Below are 22472 nucleotides of genomic sequence, written 5' to 3'. Positions count from 1 at the left end.
ATCAGGAGATGAAGAGCTAAAGAATTAAAAAATAAGACTCAAACAGATTAAAAAACAACAAAAAACAGTAACACTTAAAAATAGGGGTTAAGTTGTTAGATGTATTCTATGGATTTCTGTGTGATCGGACTTTCTTTTCATAAACTTAATGTATTATGGAGAGACACCAGGAAGACTCGCATGTTTTGGATCTGGTCCTGGGAACTGTTCTTGTTTTGGATCTGGTCCTGGGAACTGTTCTTTTCATAAACTAAATGTATTATGGAGAGCCACCAAGAAGACTCGCATGTTTTGGATCTGGTCCTGGGAACTGTTCTTTTAAACTTATAAACTTATGTTTTGGACCTGTATTATAAATGTATTATGGAGAGCCACCAGGAAGACTCGCATGTTTTGGATCTGGTCCTGGGAATTGTTCTTTTTGCAAACTAAATGTATTATGGAGAGCCACCAGGAAGACTCGCATGTTTTGGATATGACTGGTTAACGAGGGAGATTTTGTAATAAAACATTTTTAGTAGGACTAATGTGAAGGCTCACGGTCGTCAAATAGTGCATCACCGGATGTAATGACAGGAACTGTAACGACATGGAGAAAAAAAGAATGGTTACGCAAAGAATTAGGAAATGTTTCATACAAAATAGTCATACCTTCAGTTAGTCAATGAATCTTCGTAACTGGAAAGTAGAAGTTGTTGTGTGTTAAAATCATCCATGAGATGAATAATAAATTATATTATTTAGTTGTAAATAAATATTTAAATAAAGGGCTGAGAATAAGTTCCAGAAAACATGAGTACAACAAATATCAGTTAAAAAATGGCAATTTATAAAGATTTTTAACAGTTTTATGTAAATGTGTATTCTATTCTTCGTGGACATTATTTGATACAAGGCTATAATCATTAATTAAAAATGCTTAATAACTAGAATTTCATGTTCTAATATTGTGATAGATAGCTATAAATACATATATATTTCTTCTTAGACTATCAAATGCTTCGTCATATATAGCATGCAATAAAACCTCTTCTAAGCAAAACAACAACAATACGACTAGTCATTCACATTGATTAATGGTCTTCAATTAAGCACGAAGCTACACAATGGGCTATCTGTGCTCTGTTCACGACGGGTCTGCTTCAGTTTGCAGACATACCGCTATGCTACTGGGGGGAGGTGTCATTCAAAACAGAACACGACATGTTTAAAAACACCATTGACTTTTACATTAAATATTCTGTTCTGCAGTTTATAGTTTTTCCCGTATGAATAAGATTTTCTGTTAGTTTATTTTAAATTCATTCTATCACAAGTTTTCCATTTATACTTTTATTTTAAACATTTTGAGCAAACATTTAGATATTTTCCTTATTTCAATACAATTGTTATTCCGGATTTAAAGTTCAGTACTAGACAGCTAATATATTATAAAACAATAAAAATAAATGCTCATGATTGTATACTGTTTATTTGTTATTAAGCACAAGGGTGCACAATGGATAAGTGTGGAGTGCCATTTAAATGGATCAAACCCAGAATTTTGGTGTTATAAGCCTTCAGTGCTGTTGTTGAACAGTCGGGGGAGGGCGAGTTTTAAATAGTTAAATTAAACTTTTTCACTGTATGGTCTAAGGTTGAAAATGTTAAGGTTACTAATTTTGTGTAGTTGACTTAAGAGGAATCAGTCCGTCAACAACACCCAATGATGTTTGTTCCAGATGACAGAGTTGATGTTAACTTTTATAGCACGTCCATATATGAAAGTGCGAAACATGTTCAGCTGCGTGACATTAAGAATTCTCTATCAATCGATCAAAAACTAACTCCAACACCAGGACACGCCCGGTCCAACGAGTATATACTCTGCGCACCAGACGACGGTCAATGTTAAATGGGATTATTTCTAATTTTATGGTTAATGTAATACCAAACCGCCTGAAGTCGCTTGGCGAGTTAAGACGTTGAATTACACAACACCTATCAACGTCCCAAACGTTTTTACGTATTTCATTTCAAACAGTTATTCCTATTTCCTGGGAGTATGACAACTGGTAATATTCGGCATGAAGACACCCCATTTAGTGTGAGACACCTTCGATAGGCTTAACAATCTGTAAATCTGCTTTTCGGAAGCACATTAAGACTTGTACATCTATTCGTACTGATGCTTAATCAAAGTAAAACTGAGTTTTTAGTGAAACAGGTAGATCTATTTCTTACATTAAGCTGATTCACTTACAGGCACAAACATAATTTTCCTTTTTAAGACTTGGAAACTTGATATAATCAATTAATAGTATTAGTATTATATTAATGTATAAACTGTGAAATTGCTTAATTTTAGTTAAATATACAATTGTTTGATGTCAGTATTGGCAACAGAGAAGAAAGCCTAGTAAACATCAGTATTATCAGAGGTATTTTAGTGGTAAGTGAGGTGGAACCTTTGATAGATTGTTTAGGCAGAGTATTCATGATGAAACTTTGTAGAATGGACGACAACTGCCTGTTGTGGAGACACAAGTGTTGAGGACGACGTTTCGAAAGTCTTCACCCTTTTGTCTTCAAGTGGAACCTATAGGCTGCAATAGATGTTAGAATTCGCTTATGATTGTGGGTTTGAGTGAGACTTTCAGAAGACCTAGAAAGAAACAGAATGATAAACTTGCATTGCTTGTCTACTTGAGGATTAGTTAGAGATAGTTTTTGGGAAGATTGCGCTATTAGAGGAGGATTAGAAGCAGACATGTAAACAACCAGGGCAGGGAATGGATAGCGTTGGGGTAAAGTTTGCTTTTGGAAGGATGTGGATGACAGCTCTTTGGATGCAAGGACTCAAAGGAGTAAACACATTATGGTTACAGAAAAAGCTTCGATGAGACAGCATTCTGGTATCGTTTGTAATAAATTTGAGTCTTTGGGTATTTGTATTGAAGAATGGGATGATCAAAAGAATTACATTCTGTTGGGAGAATATTTTAAGTACTGATAAAGTTATTCGTAGTGGGGAGCATAAAAGAATAAGATTAGGATTTGCTTGCCAGGTAATAGCATACATGGCATATAATAGTACATACATGAATGACTGATCTTGGAAATTATAAATCAGAAAAGCTATTTATAAAAACATCAAACATTTCTTCATTGCTATGTCCCTTTCAGAAGTGGTCACTTGGCTAGATGCAGGAATAAATTACTTAACAGGATCCAAGACTTAAATGACAAGTTATTTGAGATATTTTTATAGCAAATGGTGGGCTGGTTGGACCTATGGGATAGTTTTCAAGGTAAGAGCGAATTAAATGTTACTGATACGCTACATTTAAGTAGGTGAAATAGTAGGATGATTGAAAATGCTAAAAAAGGTGCATTAAAATCAACTAAATATATTATTGATGAAGGTTTGTTTGTTTGTTTTTTGAATTTCACACAAAGCTACTCGAGGGCTATCTGTGCTAGGCGTCCCTAATTTAGCAGTGTAAGATTAGAGGGAAGGCAACTAGTCATCACCACCCACCGCCAAGTCTTGGGTTACTCTTTTACCAACGAATAGTGGGATTGACCGTCACATTATAACGCCCATACAGCTAAAAGGGCGAGCATATTTGGCGCGAAGGGGATGCAAACCCGCGACCCTCGGATTACGAGTCGCACGCCTTAACACGCTTGGCTATGCCGAGCCTTATTGATGAAGGAATATAAGTATATGATAATAAGGAAATTGATTGGAAAGGCATAGAAAATAGGAGACTGAAAATAAGCTGGATCATAACAAGTTAACTAACAGTTTGAAAAGTAATTCTAATGGAAATAAACTTAATAGGTCAAAAATAAACATCACTGTTATCTTTTAAATGTCATGAAAGTTAGGAGAAAAATGAAAGAGGTCAAGGCTGTAGTAGAAATGAAGGACGTAGATATAATGAGAATTACTGAAATCAGATAAAATTTGGAGAACATTAATAATAGGAATAATTTCTACAATTCAGATTATATTAGTAGTGATAGACGCCTGAAAAGATGATTGGAATAGCTTTTTCATAAGGATGAACTCCAGTGAGACATAAAAATATAGCTTAGAGTTTAATATGAATATATAGGTTTTAATTAGAGTTTTCAAAAGTAGATAGAGTTTACATTTATGTACACGAAGTCGGTCTAGTAAGCCGACCTCTTACTGAAGAAGTAATTGTGAGTATAAGCTGTATAAACAGCTTGTATAAACTGTTACAAAATCAGCAGTGTAGGGTAAAACAAAATACTGATAATTCTGACATCCAATGCATAATACGATATTAAATTGTACTCTGTACAAGGTCGGGTCATGGACACTTTTGTTTGCATATGTGCACATAGGGTTAGCTTGGAGTTGTACCTGATGAGATAGATGATATCAACGATCAATTGAATAAGGAAATCAGGATTTTTACTACTGTTAAGTACTGATGCAATAACTTTGGAAGAATTTAATTTAGGACACGTTGGCTGGAATATCATGGAATCAAATTAAGGGGAAAAGACATTTTTCGAGGTAATTCGGGATAGTTTTCTATATCAAATAATCTGTGAGCCAACCATGAAGGACACTGTTTAAGATTCATTATTTATTAATGATGGCGATACTGTTACAAAATTTTATTTTAAACTTTCAAAAAGCTAGTGTGGAAGTCATAAAACAAGTTTTGCTATAAATGAAATGGAAAAATGAATTAAGATATAATATAGGGATTTTTTAGCATTTTACAAATAAAGTGATTTAAATTCAACATGGAAACATACCTTAAAAAGAATATGAAAAGAAAAATAAGAAAGCCGAACACTGTCTTACCAAATATATGAAGGACAAACTCTAGAATAAATTTAAGAAATGTAACTTAATAGCTGGAAAAGCTAATGACTTAGGCTATAAAAAATGGGTTATGACAAAAATCTAGCTGATACTGTTAAGATTAACTGCAAGATATTTTAAATATATTGAAGCTATACAAAATATTAGATGGCGATTGAGCTCGTAATGAATGCTGACGACAAGGTTATTGTTGAAAACCACGAAATGGCTAGGCTTTTATACATTTTCTTCTTTTCTTGTTTTCTCAAAAAATGTTAGTGTTATTACTATCTCTAAGAATTCAATGGGAAATACTGGAATCAACTTGAATAACTTAGATATTAATTTCTTGGTGGTAAGTAAAAAGGCTGATAGATTATAAATAAGTAAACCATCAGGACTAGTGGAGTTTTCTTAACAGTTTTAAAAAAAGGTAAAGATACAAGAGTTTTTCCTTTCATTTCCGATACGTAAATAGACATATAAAAGGTGCTTGATGGTTGGATAGTTGTCAGTGTTGTTTCTATTCTTTAAATATATTATAAAGGTTGTCCTCTAAATTACGGGCCAGAAGCAGAAGAGTTTCAAAGAAGGAAGCTTTGCATATTCATTTAATGAAATAAGGTACGATAAAGGACCCCAAGAAACCCAACACGGATTCATCAAAGGAAAATCCTGCCTTACTTATTAATTATAATTTTTAGGATGTTACTTACTACGTGGACAAGAAAAAGGATGTGGACTTGAAGTACGTAGATTTAAAATAGACTGATAGAAAACGGAGGATTCTTTTGAGAAAGGTACATTGATAGGTGTTTTAGAAAGCCTAATGAATTGGGCTGTAAAATGGTTGGATTGGAGACAGCAAAAGGTTGCTATCAATTCAGTCCAATCAAACTGAACCTTTGGTTCTAGTGGCATAACTTAAGGGTTAGTGCATTGGATTTTGTTTCTTTTTATTCATATTAATCACATTAACTTAGGGTATAATTAGTAGATTATTAAAGTTTGTAATTGATATTAAACTCTTCTGTAGTTTTAGCTGTACTGAAGGTGTTAAGATACTAGAGAATAATTTAGATCAGTTGGCAAAGCGAACAATATTTAGCAAATTCTTTTAATTATTCTAAGTTCAGATAACATATTTTGGTTATCATTATATGGACTACAAATTCAATATAAGTGGAACAAGTTCAATAGCAAGAATGAAGAAAATAATTTTGACATAACGATGGATAAGTCACCTAAGTCATTGAAGCAGTTGTTTGTTGTTTTTAATAACGGTAACAGAATCTTATGATATATTTAGAGACACATCAATTACAAATCAAAAGAAGTAACTATATCTCTATACAGATCATCATATCGAATACTGTGTTAAATTTCGGTCTAATTTTGTATACAAATGATAGACTTAGAATGCAGTGTTTAACTTCTGTCTCCTTATTGACTCAAATATATTGAGTTATTGGAAAGAATTCAGAAAAAGGCTATTGGAATGATTTCGTGGAAAGAAAGTTACCCTTTAGGAATGGATCACGTATTTAAACTTATTTTGTCTTGAGAAAAGAGTGATAAGAGAAGATAGTATTGAAATTTACAAGATTATTCAGAGGCTCTGTATCATAAAAAAAAACTCTTATATTTTGTGCTTTATTCTGAAGACAATAGAACAAGAGAACACAGGTCTTTCGTTAAGACAGATTTAATTTTCTTGTAACATTATGTATTATGAAAAAAGCATGTATTCATTATTAAATCTACTTTTCACAGCTGCAGCTCAAATGAGATGTACAGCGGTATTCAGTAAGCTATAGCTCTAAAGCATGTTTTCTCGATCTTAAACCAGGCTAGTAAAATATGATTCTTACTGTCTTCTCCATGAGAATCACTCCATTTTTCTGTTCGAAAGTCCACGCTGAGTAACTAGGAATGAACTGTCAGTTTTTCACAGCCGTATTGTGTATTGCGACTATGGTTACTATGAGACGTAGTTGTCCTTTTCCAGCTATATTAAGTTAAGGTTGCTCAGTGTATAGATATTTTGACTAATAACAGTTACACGATTTTATGTTTAAGAATTCTTATATATACGATAAAGAGTTGCCACTTGTCTCAACATTTAAATAGCTTTAGCTATTTTAATGTATCATTCGCCGCAGATAATACTGTTACTCGTCATTCAAAATTAAAGTTATGTAAATCAGTAAATCTCAAGGCGAAAGAGGGACACCGATTCTCAACAATGAGATTAATAGCGAAATGAAGAGAAACAGACACGAATTTTGTAGAGTAGGACACATAAAATGTGCCAGTTTTTTAATTAAATTTGAGTGTAATATTCTAGGCCTAATTAAAAGTTTGAATTTTTAATTCATTCGTAGTGTGAAACCATTATTATATTTTATTGAAGTCGGGTGATATTAGAATAAAAATAATTATTATGTAACAAACAAAACACTCATAATATAAATAACACAAGATTCTTGGTTAAAGAAAGTAAAATCTTTTGTTGTGTGTCATTTTTAGAGCACTTAACCAAACCTAAGTGGAGAAATGACACATGCGCAAGCGTATATAAATTGTTAAGAATTTTTAAACGTTATTTCCATGCAATTACAGGAAATGTAATAGATTCATTTGTCTAACTACACTAAAAGGAGAGTTCTAAGACAATAAATTTCTTTTTGGGCCATTATTTCACAAATACATTTTTCATTGGCATGTATTCTATTTGCCTATGCGTTTTCACAATTAGTACTAACAATGACTAGATATAGAAGTAAACAAAATATCTGAATGTTAGGAATCTAATATTTTCGTTCTTTTTTTTAAGATCTACTTACACAATAAAATATTTACTTACAAGTGATTACTCGAGGTCATAAGATGTGAACAATGTGCATGCATTAGCAAGCACTTATTCATCAATAGCAAGTTAATGTATGAAATAGTTTCATTCAGTTGATGGCATACTTTAAAAATTAAGGCTATCTAAATGCAGTGATTAGAAAGTATACTTAAAAACATGCAATGTTAATATACCTTGTAGACTAAGACCTCAGCTGAATAAACTACTTCAGCAACTTATTTGCCAATAAAAGTTTAATTTTCGTCATTTCATTTCGTGTTATTACAAGAATGAAACTTGTAAGGTGTTTTTCATAATGATGGGCTCTGGAGAAGTCCAAAAGCATACAACTAGAAAGGATCACACACTGTTTGAGATTGTAATATACTAATTCATTCATCGGCTTTAAAGATTCTGTTTAAACGCACTGAAGAGGAAGTCTAAGTATTAAAAAAGTGTTAATCCCTAAACTAGGGCTTCAGTGTTTATGAAGTTATATCGTCAGATATTTCTCTCAGGGTAATAAACAATGTTCAAGTCTATTTTTATGATAAATATGAAATGAAAATATCGTTAGCTACCAATATCTTATTTTTCTATTTGGATACTAGATTATGAATATTCAAGATTCCTTATTTCTCTATCAAAACAGTACTGACTTCTTCCAATAAGAACATTACTGTAATCATAACATTTAAATATCATTTTGGTAATTCTGAATATATTTCAAGGAAAGGCGTATTTTTTTTATAATCAAAGTTTTATTTAGAAATGAACTGACGTGGTTGAAATTTATCAACAACTACTTCAGGTGGTCATCGTACAAAAGATGCTTGCCTTTCAGCCGTGGGGGCGTTATTATGTGACGTTAGATCCCACCATTCGTTGGTAAAAGAGTGGCCCAAAAGTTGGTAGTGGGTGGTAATGACTAGCTGCTTTCCCTCTAGTCTTACATTGTTAAATTAGGGGTGGCTAGTGCAGATAGTCCTCGTGTAGCTTTGCGCGAAATTCAAAAACAAACAAACAAACCTTCAGGTGGGAGAATAATAATCCAGTATTGCTACGTTAAATCAGCAGAGCCAGTATACTATGAAATACATAATCACATAGTTAAGAGTTGTGTGCGTTTCTCCGTGAGAAGAGTTCATATTTTTTTTCTTAATGGTATAGCTGTACAATGAAATAGATGAAATGTATTGCGATTAAGGGCTAAAAATAATTAACAAACAAATACCGTAGAATATTTATTTCTTCTAAATATAGATCATCAGGATAAAAAAAGTAACATTTTTTGTAAGTTTATAAGCTTTAGAAACTTATTACTGAAAACTTTTACCATACTTTCTGTTTTTATAAATATTGACCAAAGACAACCAATCACTTTTATATGATTTGGTACACATTAAACACATACTAATTACACTTTTAGTTTTTTGTATTTAAACATATCTTTTACAATTCATGTCCTGAAAAGGACGCTTTTTAAACATGCAAACATGTCATAATATTATTGTTTCACTAGTTTAGATTTATCTACATAATTATGTTATTGATAAAGTAAAGGACAAGAAAATACACAACCGATTTTTATTATAATTTTAATTTCTATATTTAGGCATATTTTTAAAAATTATTGTCTTAAGAAGGATGCAAAAACATTTATTTCAATCATATAACCATTGTAGCCCCTGCTAGGACAGCGTAAGTCTTCGGATTTACAACGCTAAAATGAGGGGTTCAACTCCCCTTGGTAGACACAGCAGATAGCCTGCTGTGGACTTGCTATGAGAAAAAAACACACACAATCATTAGAACATACATATTCTCCAGTATTTGAATGAAGTAGTTATTATAACCAATAACTTACTTTGCACACTCTTCCGTCCAAAAGGTTTTTTTTTTTTTAGTTTTGCACAAAACTACAAGAGGGCTAATTGCGCTGGCCGTCTGTAATTTAGCTGTGTAAAACTAGAAAGAAGGCAGCTAGTGATCATCACTAACCATCAATTCTTGGGCTACTCTTTTACCAACAAATAGTAGGATTGACCGTCACATATAACGTCTGAAAGGGCGAACATGTTTGTTGTAACGGGGATTCGAATGGGGATTGTAGTAATCTTCTGCAAAAGAAGATAAAGATTTTCAAGATCTTAGCAATAGTCATGGATTTCTATGGACGCACAAGCGGCTGACTTAACAGGTACATTGCAGTAAATGATAGCATAAATATTGGTTTCGTTATTCTTAGTTCATAGAAACTGCTGGTGTCAGTTTTTCTTTCCCTGTCAAACATAAATCTGCCATTTCACTAATGTTTATACAGAGCAGCTGTTTACTTGTTATTTTTCCTTCTTGAGAGAGAGACCTAGCATGGCCAGGTGGTTAAGGCACTACACTCGTTATCTGAGGGTAGGGGTTCGAATCCCGATCACACCAAATATGTTCGCCCCTTCAGCCGTGGAGACGTAATAATTTGACGGTCAATTCCACTATTTGTTGTTAAAAGAGTAGCCCAAGAGTTAGCGGTCAGTGGTTATGACTAGCTGCCTTTTCTCTAGTCTTACACTGCTAAATTAGGGACGGCTAGCGCAGATAGCCCTCGTGTAGCTTTGAGCGAAATTCAAACCAAACCAAACTTTGAAAAAACTTCAGGTGCTATAAGTAATATAGATTATAATTTACTGGATTGTCTTTCATGCAAATTATGTCTTTCCCAAATCAATACATACGATTTTATTTATTTATAAACGTTAAATTGGTCAAAAGTTCAGTTTAATTATCTCATGTTACAATTTCTATAGATGTACAGTTTACGCTAAACGTACGACGGTATTCTTAAATTACGAGAACGTGTATGTGCATTAATTTATTGCTGAAATCGTTCAGTAACCGTGTCTCATATTTTAAGTTAGATAGATTATTAAATGATATAACTTTAATAATTTATTAATATTTTGTTTGATACTTTGATACATTTCCAGCCGACACCAAGAGTTTGAATACTGGAACATAAAGGTCCTTTATGAAAGGAAAAACTATGACTGCACATATCATTAGCCACTGATATCAATGAAGTGTGATTTGTCATAAAATACTACACTAGAAGCATATAGGTCAGTATTTTGTCAATTAAGATGTTTCCGCCAATAGTGTATTTAGTATATTTTGAAGTTTCGTTTCCAGCTGTTTCAATATTTGTCATACTTAAATCTGAGATTGTTTTCTTAGTTTAGTGAATAAATATTTCACAACACGTAAAAATTGGCTTGTTTGGAGCTCGAGATTATTACACGTTGTAATACGCGTTGAGAAACTTATTATTTGAAAATAAAAATTAAACTGTTCATTACAGATAGAACTCGTGACTGAAAATATAAACACTACCCAGAAACAAGAAACTCTGTTACCATCCTTTGTATAATGAAATATCATATATTTTACATGTTAATGTCTAAGTATGTATCAAAAATAGAAGTTAATCGATATTTCATTTGGAAAATTTATTCTAAGCCTACTGAAAACTGTAAAGCCCCTTCAATGACTCAGCAGTACGTTTGTGGATTTATACTGCTAGAAACCGGGCTTTGATACTCGTGGTAGGAAGAATACAGATAGTCCATTGTGTAGCTTGTGCTAACCTACGTACAAATAAGAAACTACGTAAAGTGAAACAGGTAAGAAATATATGATTATGTAGATTCTGGATCGTTATTCTGAATATCAAGTATGATGTAAATACATAAGTAGCAACAATGGATTTTAATCACTTGTTCAACCTTGCTGTATTGACCACCTTCTCCTTTCAGAAAAACCCTGAGTCAGATGGGGTGTTTTACAGTCAAATAAACACATTATCTGTTTTAGCTAACACAAAAAGTCAAACTAAAGTTTATCGAGGTGGTCAGTGGTCCTCAATATCGAACACATGACTCATGTTAGGAAGCAAAACTATAGACTATATGCAGATAGTAAGATACAATCTCTGCTACACACAGGTAACAGCAGTAATTGTTATTTATTTTGACCTTTAAATTCAACTGACTTGTAAAGCTAATCGTGGAAATAAACGTACTATTCGGTATATATCAAAGATATATACTGATTTTGTTGCTACTGTATTATTGTTTCATATCCATTAATTATATTCTCTGCATCTATGGAAATTAAAGCGTGAGATAATTAAACTGAACTTTTGACCACTTTAACACTATCATTTATAACTACCGTCAAAGTTGCACTCTGGAGATATTTTGATGGAAACATCTACACCACAACACACCAAGCTCCTCCTCAAATCAAAGGCCATTGGGTATATGCCCATCGAGGTTACTCCCATGCCACATTGAATTCCTCAAGAGGAGTTATTGTTGAGAGGGACTAAAAGAACATTACAGAATTGGATATCCTCGTCGGTTTCTCCAGCCAAAATGTTTCTGTGGTACGTCTTATCCCCACTCGTAAGAAAGGAATAATACTGCCCACAAATGTTCTTATTTTGACACTTAAATCACCCCTTCTACTTGCCAATATCAAAGCAGGTTACTTGAGCTGTAAGGTACGGCCATATATTCCAAACCCTCTCTGATGTTTTTAATGACAGAGGTTTGGTCATTCAAAAACGTCTTGTGATTCTTTGACGTGTGCTCATAGAGGGGGCAAAGACCACGACGCCTACGAATGCAAATTCGAACCTCACTGTGTTAACTGTAATGGTTCACACTCCTCTTACCTTCATTCTTGCCCTAAGTGACTGAAAGAGAAAGAGGCCCAACATTTAACGACTGTAAACAATATTTCCTATCCAGAGGCTTGGAAGTTATTGTATCTCACTCCATCTCGGACGTATGCTGCTACACTGTGTTCCACTGCTACAGTGAGAGCGCAGACAGATCTTTCCGTGCTTCATACAGAGTCATTCTCCAACCAAAAAATGAGTCTTTTGCCCTCTATGGTTAAAAGAGTTACCGTGTCCCTTTTTAATTTTAGGAGACTTTAATGGGCATAATTCCCTCTGTAATGGTACTGATACTGATGGTTAGGGTCGTTACATAGGAGAAACGCTCTCGAATCACAATCTTTTTCTCTTCAATTATAGTTCTTATATTTATTTTCATGCACCTAGTCAGTCTTTTCTGCTATTTTCCATGGTATCCTTCTCCGTAGTAGAGTCCTACTTATCAAATACCACAGAAGGTCCCAAACGGTCCTGGGGTACCTTTTGTAGGCATCCCACACTTTCACACTGTATTGCTTTTCAACGGGCTTGTGCCCACCCGTGCATGACAGGTAATGCGTCAAAGCCAAAAGAAATCTCGGATAAAGTTTACAACCAGTATTTCTTCCACCACCAGTTCCAAAATAATATGGGATAAGATTCAGAAGGTCAGTTGGCAGTATATTTTCCCCCTCTTGATTTTGCTCTCGAATCACCAGGAGGTTTCTGATGCCCAGAGTATCGCTGATACTCTTGGTGACAGCTTTTCTTGAACCGAATTTGACAGGAGAATGTTTTTCCTAATGCTTAGTGCCAGGCTATTGTTCTCCTTTTATGTAATCCTGGGAAGAATCCCAAGATTCCTTCTAACTATAATGCATTTGCTTTGACGAGCTGTCTCCATTAGGTCTTAGAAATGATGGTTAATTCTCGTTTTATTTGATTCCTTGAATCAAACAACATTCTCTCGCCCACCCAGTGTGGGTTCCAAGGTCAACGCTTCAATGTGGATCAACTGATTCACTTGAAACGTCAATCAGGGAAGCCTTTCTTAAACGACAACATCTTTTTTTCTGTATTATTTGACCTGGAGAAGATTTATGATACCATGTGGAAGTATAGCATTTTGCGAGACCTCCACTCATTTGGGTTGTATGACCATTTATCCACTTTTATACAGGAATTTGGAGTCCCTCAGGGCTGTGTCTTGAATGCCACAATTGTGAAGGTTAATGGTATCATTGCACAGCTTTTTCGTACCATTGCAAAAGGGTTATAAGTCAACAACTTCCACTTCTCGTGTCAGTCGTCAGGCATAAGATTTATTGAGTGGCAGCTACAGACTGCCTTCAATTATTTGTTGAAGTGGGCTACAGCACAACGTTTTACATTTTTTTTTTCTAAAACCGTTTGTATGCGCTTTTGCAGCTAATGGGGTATTCACCTCGATCCTGAGCTCCGTCTTGGTGTGTTATTCTTCCAGTAATCCTTGAGGAAAAGTTATTGAGGCTTATCTTCTACAATAAGCTGACCTTCATTCCACACATCAAGCAGCTATGTGTCAAATGTACAAGGACACTAGACATGTCCTTTCATCCACCTTTTGGGGAGAAGATCAATGTTCTATGCTAAAGTTCTATCGTACCCTCATTCAATCTAAATTGGACTATGGGTTTCTGCCATTCTTTCTTTTAGTCTTCATGTCCAGACACAACTAGCTGAATTGGGTCTGTCCATGGATGACGTTGCTGTCTCCACTACTCAGCCCATCCCACTATAGTTTATTATCATCCCCACCTGTGATTTCTTTTCGAGTCATGTGAGGAAAGCAAATATTCCCAATTGGAAGAACCTTTCCTACTAACCGAAAATCTTTCGAAATTTCTTTCCATTCCGATTTATGCATATTGTTCGAAATCAGGTGGCTTTGCCATGGTCTGTTGTGGTTCGGTGGTGGCACATTATAAACCCCTCTACATATTTTGTATTTACTGTCGAATCGTTTTCCATTTCTCTTACTCTGGATCACATAGAAGCTATGCAGTATACTAATTGTACTGTTGGTATGTACTTGCTTAGCTCTCTACTAGCTCCGGAATCGCTTCATGTTAGTTCTCACCCTATTCTTGTCAATATGTAAAACTGACTGGCCAATTTCTTTTTATCTTTCATTTTTATTCAGTTTTCAGCCCCTCGCTAGTACAGCAGTAAGTACGGACTTACAACGCTAAAATCAATGGTTCGATTCCCCTCGCTGGGCTCATCAGATAGCCTGATGTGGCTTTGCTATAAGAAAAAAATACACACAAACAGGCACTATCCAGTTTTGTTCTGGATATCAGGCCACGTCAGGATTCACGGGAACGAGCTAAGTCTTTCTGCTCTGGTGCTATCACTGCAGTGCCTGTTCCATTTATTTACCGCAATCTTGAACTCAAGACTTGGCTCCATGCCAGATGACAGTGGACTTGGAGTGAGCAATGTAATAACAAGCTTATCCAGATAAAACATTCTGTTGCTCTTTGGCTGTCATGTTTCCGTAAGGATCGGAAGAAGGAAGTTGTCGTGGCAACGCTACACATTGGTCACAGTTTTTTAACACATTGATTTCTTCTTTTTGTGGGACTGTTGAATGAATGTGTACCCTTTGTGACACTCAAGTCACAATAGCCCACATTTTACTCTTGTGCATGTTTTACGACTTTGAACGACGGCACTTTTTAGACGGGTTTTTTTCCACGGGTTTATCCCTGGCGCTGGACAGTGTTATTGGCAATGGTGACACTGTCCACATTACTTGCGTTTTAAATTTTTTAAAAGGCAATTAGCCTTTTAAATTCTATTTAAGTTTTGATAAGAATTTTGGCTATTAGTGGTTTTATTTCTTTTTAAATGTTTTCTTTTTTTTCTTTTACCAGTTGTTTGGTGTAGATAGCCTAGTTGCTTTGCACCAGTATACCTCAATCAACCAACCAGTCGTTTATAACTAGGTAAAATCGTAAGTATTGAGTTGGAAAATACATGATTTATATGAAAGAAAATCCAGTAAATTATAAGCTATGATGCTGATAGTACATGAAGTTTTTGTTTAGTATGTATGACACCTGTTAATTGTATTTACATAATAATGTATTAGACTATGATGAAAAGTGAGTTTTTTATAAGATAATAACAGAATATTGTTTTGGAAGATACTTCTATCGTCCATCTGTGTATTTGGAAATCTGCTAAAGTTTAAATGCACTTAAATTTTTGAAGATGCAGAAACGAACACGTAATGTTTTTATAATATAAATAATGAACAAATGTCAAAACACATGTAATATAAAAATGAAAACAAAAACCCAAGTTGAGACCTTTATGTAGCCACACGGGAATGCCAACCTTTGTAAATTATATCTAACAATTTACTTATAAAGCGAAAATATAAACATTTGATTATGAATTAGTTTAAGTTATTAGTTACTATAACTTCATGTTTATCTACTTCATACCATTACACTTTCTGGTTCCACTTCATCGAACCAGAAACATGTTTTCTGAATAACTTCCATTGTAATGCCTGTCATGACGGCTTAACATAGTGTTCTTCGCTACAACTCTCTGTTTCCACTTCGTGGAACTATTACCTCATACTATGACGTCATCATATCTGGTGATATTTTTGTCTCTTCTTCCCATTACCTGATGTCTACACGTGAGTGGCGTCCTCTGGTGGCAAGACGAATGGGTGACGGGATAACTACTTAAATACATACACACAAATACATGTATAGACACACACACATATATTTGCGCATACATGTATATATGCATATATATACCACAGACTGAGTTAGGAATCACTAGCTTTTGAGATGTGATTGAATATTGGAAACCTGATTATAATAACAGCGAAATAAGAGTGATACACAACGATTATTTCATCAAAGCTTTAGACTTTAATTTTTTTCATAGCTGCTTTTTACACCATTTCTTCCTGCACAGTCTTGATCTGTTTATGTCTGAGGAAGCACGAAAAAGAAAAGAAAGAGAAAAATAAATCTATGCAACATTTTAAAACATCAGCCTAAACGCATATAGTTCTTGAACTCGCACTTTATAAAAACAGATTTATAAGTTTATTTATGAACCACAGCTTAAGTTTATACAATTTCCTCGAAAGTGTGCCTAAAACCATCTAGAGGGTCACCTGTTTTAACCACTCACACCATTGAAAAATAATGTGTTGTCTGTCAACCAGTCAGAAGATACTAAAATAAAATCACATAAGGGAAGCTTAATATTGGAATCTGTATTGTCTTTACGTCAGAAAACGTGAACTTGCCACGATTCACGAGGAGGATTACGCACTTTGCAGGGTAAAACACAGTATGACATACAATGGCAAGAAATAAAAGTATTTGCTACTCCTAATTTTGTTTTGTGTACTCTTGAAACAAGGCATTTTCGTGGATACTGCGAAACTACATCTACTTTCATACTTTCTCCTTAGGAAAGAAGTTTTTTGATTCAGATATTTCATAATAAATTATAATGTTCTCTGGTGTATGCCATTCGACGTAGATACGTGAGCACTTCTACGTTATGATATAGCAACACGCATTAGCTAGAAAACAAATTTAAACGACCAACTTACTTGTAGAGTAACAAGGTGACAGAAACATGTTCACCAAAGTGGGAAGGTAGTTAGGCGAATAAGGGGAAAAGAGTTCTTTCTTTTCAGTGCACCTCCAATGGCACAGCGGCATGTCTGCAGACTTACAGTACTAGAAGGCGACCAGAGCAGTCACCTTGTTTTGTGCTTAAGTTCAAAGAAACAAACAAATGAATTTTCAAAATAAAGTTACAACACTTCATCATCACGTGAAAATACAATTAATATGATGGATTATCGTGTGTTTTAAGTTTACTTTATAGCCTTCCACATCGAAACTCTTTTATAGGCAATTATAAAATCGTGGAATTTGAGTTTAATAAACTATAATCACACACACACATATGTGAAATTTTATTATGGAACAAGATAACGTGTAAGAAGCTTAACAATAACAAATAAGATTAAATTATTCATAATCATTTATTATCATTAAAATGAAGCCTGTACAAGTTTTGATAATGAACCTTGAGAAGTAATTAGAAATAAATGTAAAAGATACGAAGATATCAGTGGAATCAAAAGCGTTTGATGAATGCAGAAAGGTTTGAAGTGCATTTGGATTGAAAAAATGTCCCCTCTCCAACTTTATGGGAAAGTAAATTAAGGAAATTGAAAAGGATACTGAAATCAATAAATCGATAACACAATACTGTTGAATATAAAAGTTTGTAACAAAAGTGGAAAACGAGTTATCAACTTTTATTGTTCAATTATTATTTAATTTAGAATATTTTTTATCTTTTTGCATAGTGTTTTTACGGCCCAGCATGACCAGGTGGGTTAAGGCGTTCGACTTGTAATCTGAGGGTCGCGAGTTCAAATCTCCGTCATACCAAACGTGCTCTCCCTTTCAGCCGTAGGAACATTATATGTGACGTTCAATCCCACTATTCGTTGGTAAAAGAGTAGTCTTACACTGCTAAATTACGGACGGCTAGCGCAGATAGCCCTTGAGTAGCTTTGCACGAAATTCAAAAACAAACAATGCATTGTGTTTTTAATTATTTTTGTCATGAGATTAATGAAATACGAAACAATAGGGGTTTTGGTGTATTCTGAATGGATTGTTAGCAAATATAGTGTATGCTATTTGAATGTGGTCTTCGTTCAAAATGTTTTCTGAGATGAATAAAAGTAACCTTAAACATTCTACCCGATATCGTAAGTAGGTTAATTTGTGTAGTTTTGTCATCTGAGTAAAATTATCTTTTTTCATGACCAGTATTATTTGCTTTCCTTAAGGATTAAGGATATGACCATACACTAAAGAATGAAGAGAAATGGAACAACAATGAATAGGTTTGTAAACAAGGTAGGATTTCGGTTCACTTATAACCTCATATTGTACAAAGTACTTTATTTTTAATCGATTCTTGCTAATTACAAATTAGTCTCGTGAAACTTATAGGAAATATATTATTTCTGTTCTTACGTTTCAACATAATATCACTCCCAAAGCGTTTTCCGGCATGGCTAGGTAGTTAGGGTACTCGACTGAGGGTTAGGGGTTCGAATTTCCATCACATTAAACATACTTCCTCTTTCAGCTGTGGAGGCATTATACGCTGAATCTCACTATTCGTTGGTAAAAGAGTAGCCCAAGAATTGGCGGTGGGTAGTAACTGCTAGCTGCCTTTCCTCTATTTTTAAACTGCTAAATTAGGAACGGCTAGTGCAGATATCTGTCGTGTAGCTTTGCGTGAAATTTAAAACAAGCAAACAAAACCTAAAGTGTTATATTTTATTCTGGTTGCCATTTGGATATTAATAGCTCTCCTGGCGATTTATTGATAAGTCAGTGAGTTTATAACTCTAAAGGTAGGGTTTAGTGTCCAAGATAGGCAAAGCAGAACACAGATAGGGCATTGTGTAACTTTGTTATTTGCAACAGACAAAAAGACTTTAACAGTGACATCGCAAAAGGAGATTCATGTAAAATTGTGCTGTCATGAAAGATCGTATGTGCAACAAGACAATTTAACTTTTGTTCAGCCACCTACTTGTTTTTATTTTATGTTAAAACTATTTGTTGGTAGAAGCCCTATTGAAATATTGATTTTTGTTCAGCTAACTTCGTTGTCTACCAGGATAAAAATTATTGTTTGGGATTTAGTCATAACTGATACGAGACTGATACTAAGGATTTGTGGTTACATTTAATGTACACAAGCTATAAAATATACAGAAGTGAACAAAGAAATTGTCTTCAACTTGGAAATGTTGTTAGTTTGTTATATCTCTTATCAGATACCAGAAAAAAGTTAAACTATATATGTTTTTAGAACGTACTCGTCTAGATCTGTTTAAATATGATCTCAAATCCTAATTTCAACACTGATTTTTGTAAATACCTAAACTGTTCTTGATTTCAGTTACATATTCTCATAAAAAGTAGCCTACAAAATGATTAAACAATTTTCTATGGACCAGTGAAGTCGTTAAAAGATATCTTAGAAATAAGAGAGTTAATATTATGGAATGCGAAAGGTCACTCATCTGACATCAATCCAATTGAAAATCTAAAGGATGAATTAAACCGATTAACGCAAGTCAAACACGAAAGATGAACTTTTTGAAATACCCAAAGAAGGATGGCAGTTAGTCACTCAGGAATATATGTGAAGCAGTATTAAAATCCAAGCGAATGCCGACTAAATATTAACTTGTGAAATTGGTTTGTGTTATTCTGAGTTTCATTTTTACGTTCGATTATTGTAGATAAACTTGTATGATCATTTTGTAGTCTAATTGAAATAAAAAGATCTAAGGAACAATAGCAGATGCACATCACTTTTTATGAGAAAATGTAACTAAAGTCATGAAAAGTTTAGGTATTTATGAAAGGCAGTGTTAAAATTAGGATTTGACATCCTTTTTGAACAAATCTCGTTGAGTGTGCCCTAAAATAATATTGTTGTACTTATTTTTCTGTTGTCTAATAAAAGATATAACAAGTTAACAACATTTTCAAGGGGGCCCACTATTTTATTCACACTCTGTAAGACATAAAAAGAATTTACTGCTTTTAACATAGAAATATTTAGTAATCAACATCGGTCAAGTCTTTCTTCGTCTTGTAATGGATTTTGTTTGTTTGTTTGTTTTTTGCTAATTTGTCTTTTTTGAAGAAGAGGTCTCTGTTGACAAAATGTTTTATGCACGTGAAATAATTTTGAAGATTGGTAGCACGAAGCTTTTTAATGTTAATCTTTTCTGAACTGAATTTGATTATGTAGTTCTATTTTTGTGACACATTGTATAAATATTTTAACATTTCAAACACGCTATACATTACAATAAACCTACAATAGATTTGATCTAACATATTTCTCTTCAAATTAAGGTTCACGTGAATAGCTGAGTCGGGTTTGTAACAGTTAGACTCAGGGTATTAATAGTAAACGTCTCCAGATAACAACTACAAAAAAATAAACCTTCAGGGTTCCTCTAAAACCACCTAGAACTTATGAGACAAAGAAATAAGCAGAACCATAGTTGACTCACCTTCTGTATCTTGGTGAGCCACTGTGATCCCTTGACTAACTGCTCAAAGTAACATACAACTCATAACATTAAACATATAATATACATTTCACCACTATAAGAATCTTAGTCTTGATATGTTCGGTGTATTTACTCTTGTATCATAATTAATTTAGGTTAACCACAAAGGGAAGATTTCTGCGAAACCAGTATAGTTCGGTGATAAGTGGTAAATCTAATAATTAATTGGGCTTCATATTTACTTTTAGCATTTTAAACAGCTTGCCTGTTGAATAATATAGAAATATACATTAATAGCATTTCATAGATACAAGTTTGTTGTGGTGAGTAAAATACGACTGAAACCATATACATATAATAATATCGCTATGTTTTCGAAAAGAGAAAATAAACTGACGGTTTTAACATTATACAGAACTGGAAACAATTACCTAAAAATGAGTTCAAATCATTTACTTGTTAAAACATTGACGATTTCAGTTGAATAAACGATACTAGGAAAAGAATCGAATATGGTAGCTTTCTCGACGATGCTTGTTACCATTAGAATATACATTTATCTGTATATTCTAGTAGTACTTGTAAGATTAGTAAGTTAAGTATACCAGAGAGCACTATTAATACTCCAGTTAAGTGGTTGTCATTTATGGTCTCATAAATGAAAAACTACATCCAGCATTTCAGTGGTTTTAACCACATTGTTTTTCACAAGATGTTGCAGGATTCGTTAAAATAAATAGTTTTAGTAGTCTATGCAACTATTACGAAGAAGTATCATATATTTACTCGTGTATTTTTAAAATTTCATCTACATTATTCTAAGCTTTCGTCACAACTGTTCGAGAAACTTGTTTTAATAATCGTAGCTTTGTTACTAAGCCTAACAGTTCTTCAAAAATGTCGCTTGAAATGAAACGTTTCCGAGTCTGACGTTGTCTTTAACGTATATGACTTTTATTATTTCGTTGTGCAGATAGTCATCTCATCTGTAAAATGTTTATGCACGTTCCCATAAAAAAGCTCTAGCTTTTAGATCAACCTGGAAAAGTACACTAGGTTTTCAAACCTCGGTCTTTCCTAAACTTTCATTAATCTTATTTGTCTTACATTTTACGTGGTATTGAGTGAGTGAGATTTAATGCTACAAATAAACAAAATATATGAAAAATTACGTTTCGCCAACTTAATCCATTTCACACCTTAACTGTTGCTTTTACACGATCCGCTAATATAAATAGCATCTCAACCATAAATGTCTTTGGCCAGTGTGAAAACTCTCGTATTGGGCGAAATGTCTCGCCAATACTACATATAGTGTGGCTGCCTTTTTATTACACATCCTTCTTTACATTCACTTAGAAGGTTTTACCAGCAATAACATACATCTGTAGTATATGGCCCTAATGTTTTGTGGTTTGAAGTTGGAAAATTGAAGAACATTCCATAATGAAAAGTTCGACATGAGAAAATGAAAGTATGAGATTCTCTTGATTATAGAAATGTGAAAAAGTAGGTACATTTCTGATTAAACTAGATTTTATCAGCTGAATATACGCATTTCTAGCTTGTTCACGGATTTTCCTCTTTTTAGTATAGTAAATGCTGTATAATGCATATATTATAACGCTAATGTTCTTATCTCTATGTATAATACTTAAGTTTATCTACAGCTTTAATAGGGAAGATGAGAATTTCACTCTAATTTGTAAAGCTTTTAACTGTAACTTATTGATATAATGACAATATAAATATCAAATACTCGATATAGCTCTTGTAAAATAATTTTTTCATGCAGAAGTTACGTATTTATGTAGTATGAAAAGTAATACGACTTGTAACTGTAGCGTTTCGTCTTTTATATTGATTGATGGCTCAACCCCTGTTCGTTAAAACCAAACTGTCGTTTAATTAA

The 22472-nt window shown here is 33.7% G+C and overlaps 1 protein-coding gene across 4 annotated transcripts in view; it reads left to right on the top strand.

Moving 5' to 3' along the window:
- Positions 1-22472, top strand: part of LOC143226039 (synaptotagmin-7-like) — a 90764-nt gene that overhangs the window by 21048 nt on the left and 47244 nt on the right. Inside the window, exon 2 of one of the 4 annotated variants that reach the window (XM_076456438.1) lies at positions 18299-18368. The exons of the other annotated variants lie outside the window; for them this stretch is intronic. The gene's annotated coding sequence lies outside the window, so the exon portion shown is untranslated. The remainder of the gene's footprint in view (positions 1-18298; positions 18369-22472) is intronic. 4 annotated transcript variants of the gene reach the window in all.

The sequence above is a fragment of the Tachypleus tridentatus genome, chromosome 9 (genome assembly GCF_004210375.1).
Source record: "Tachypleus tridentatus isolate NWPU-2018 chromosome 9, ASM421037v1, whole genome shotgun sequence".
Lineage (NCBI taxonomy): Eukaryota > Metazoa > Arthropoda > Merostomata > Xiphosura > Limulidae > Tachypleus > Tachypleus tridentatus.
This window is presented reverse-complemented; position numbering and strand designations above follow the sequence as displayed.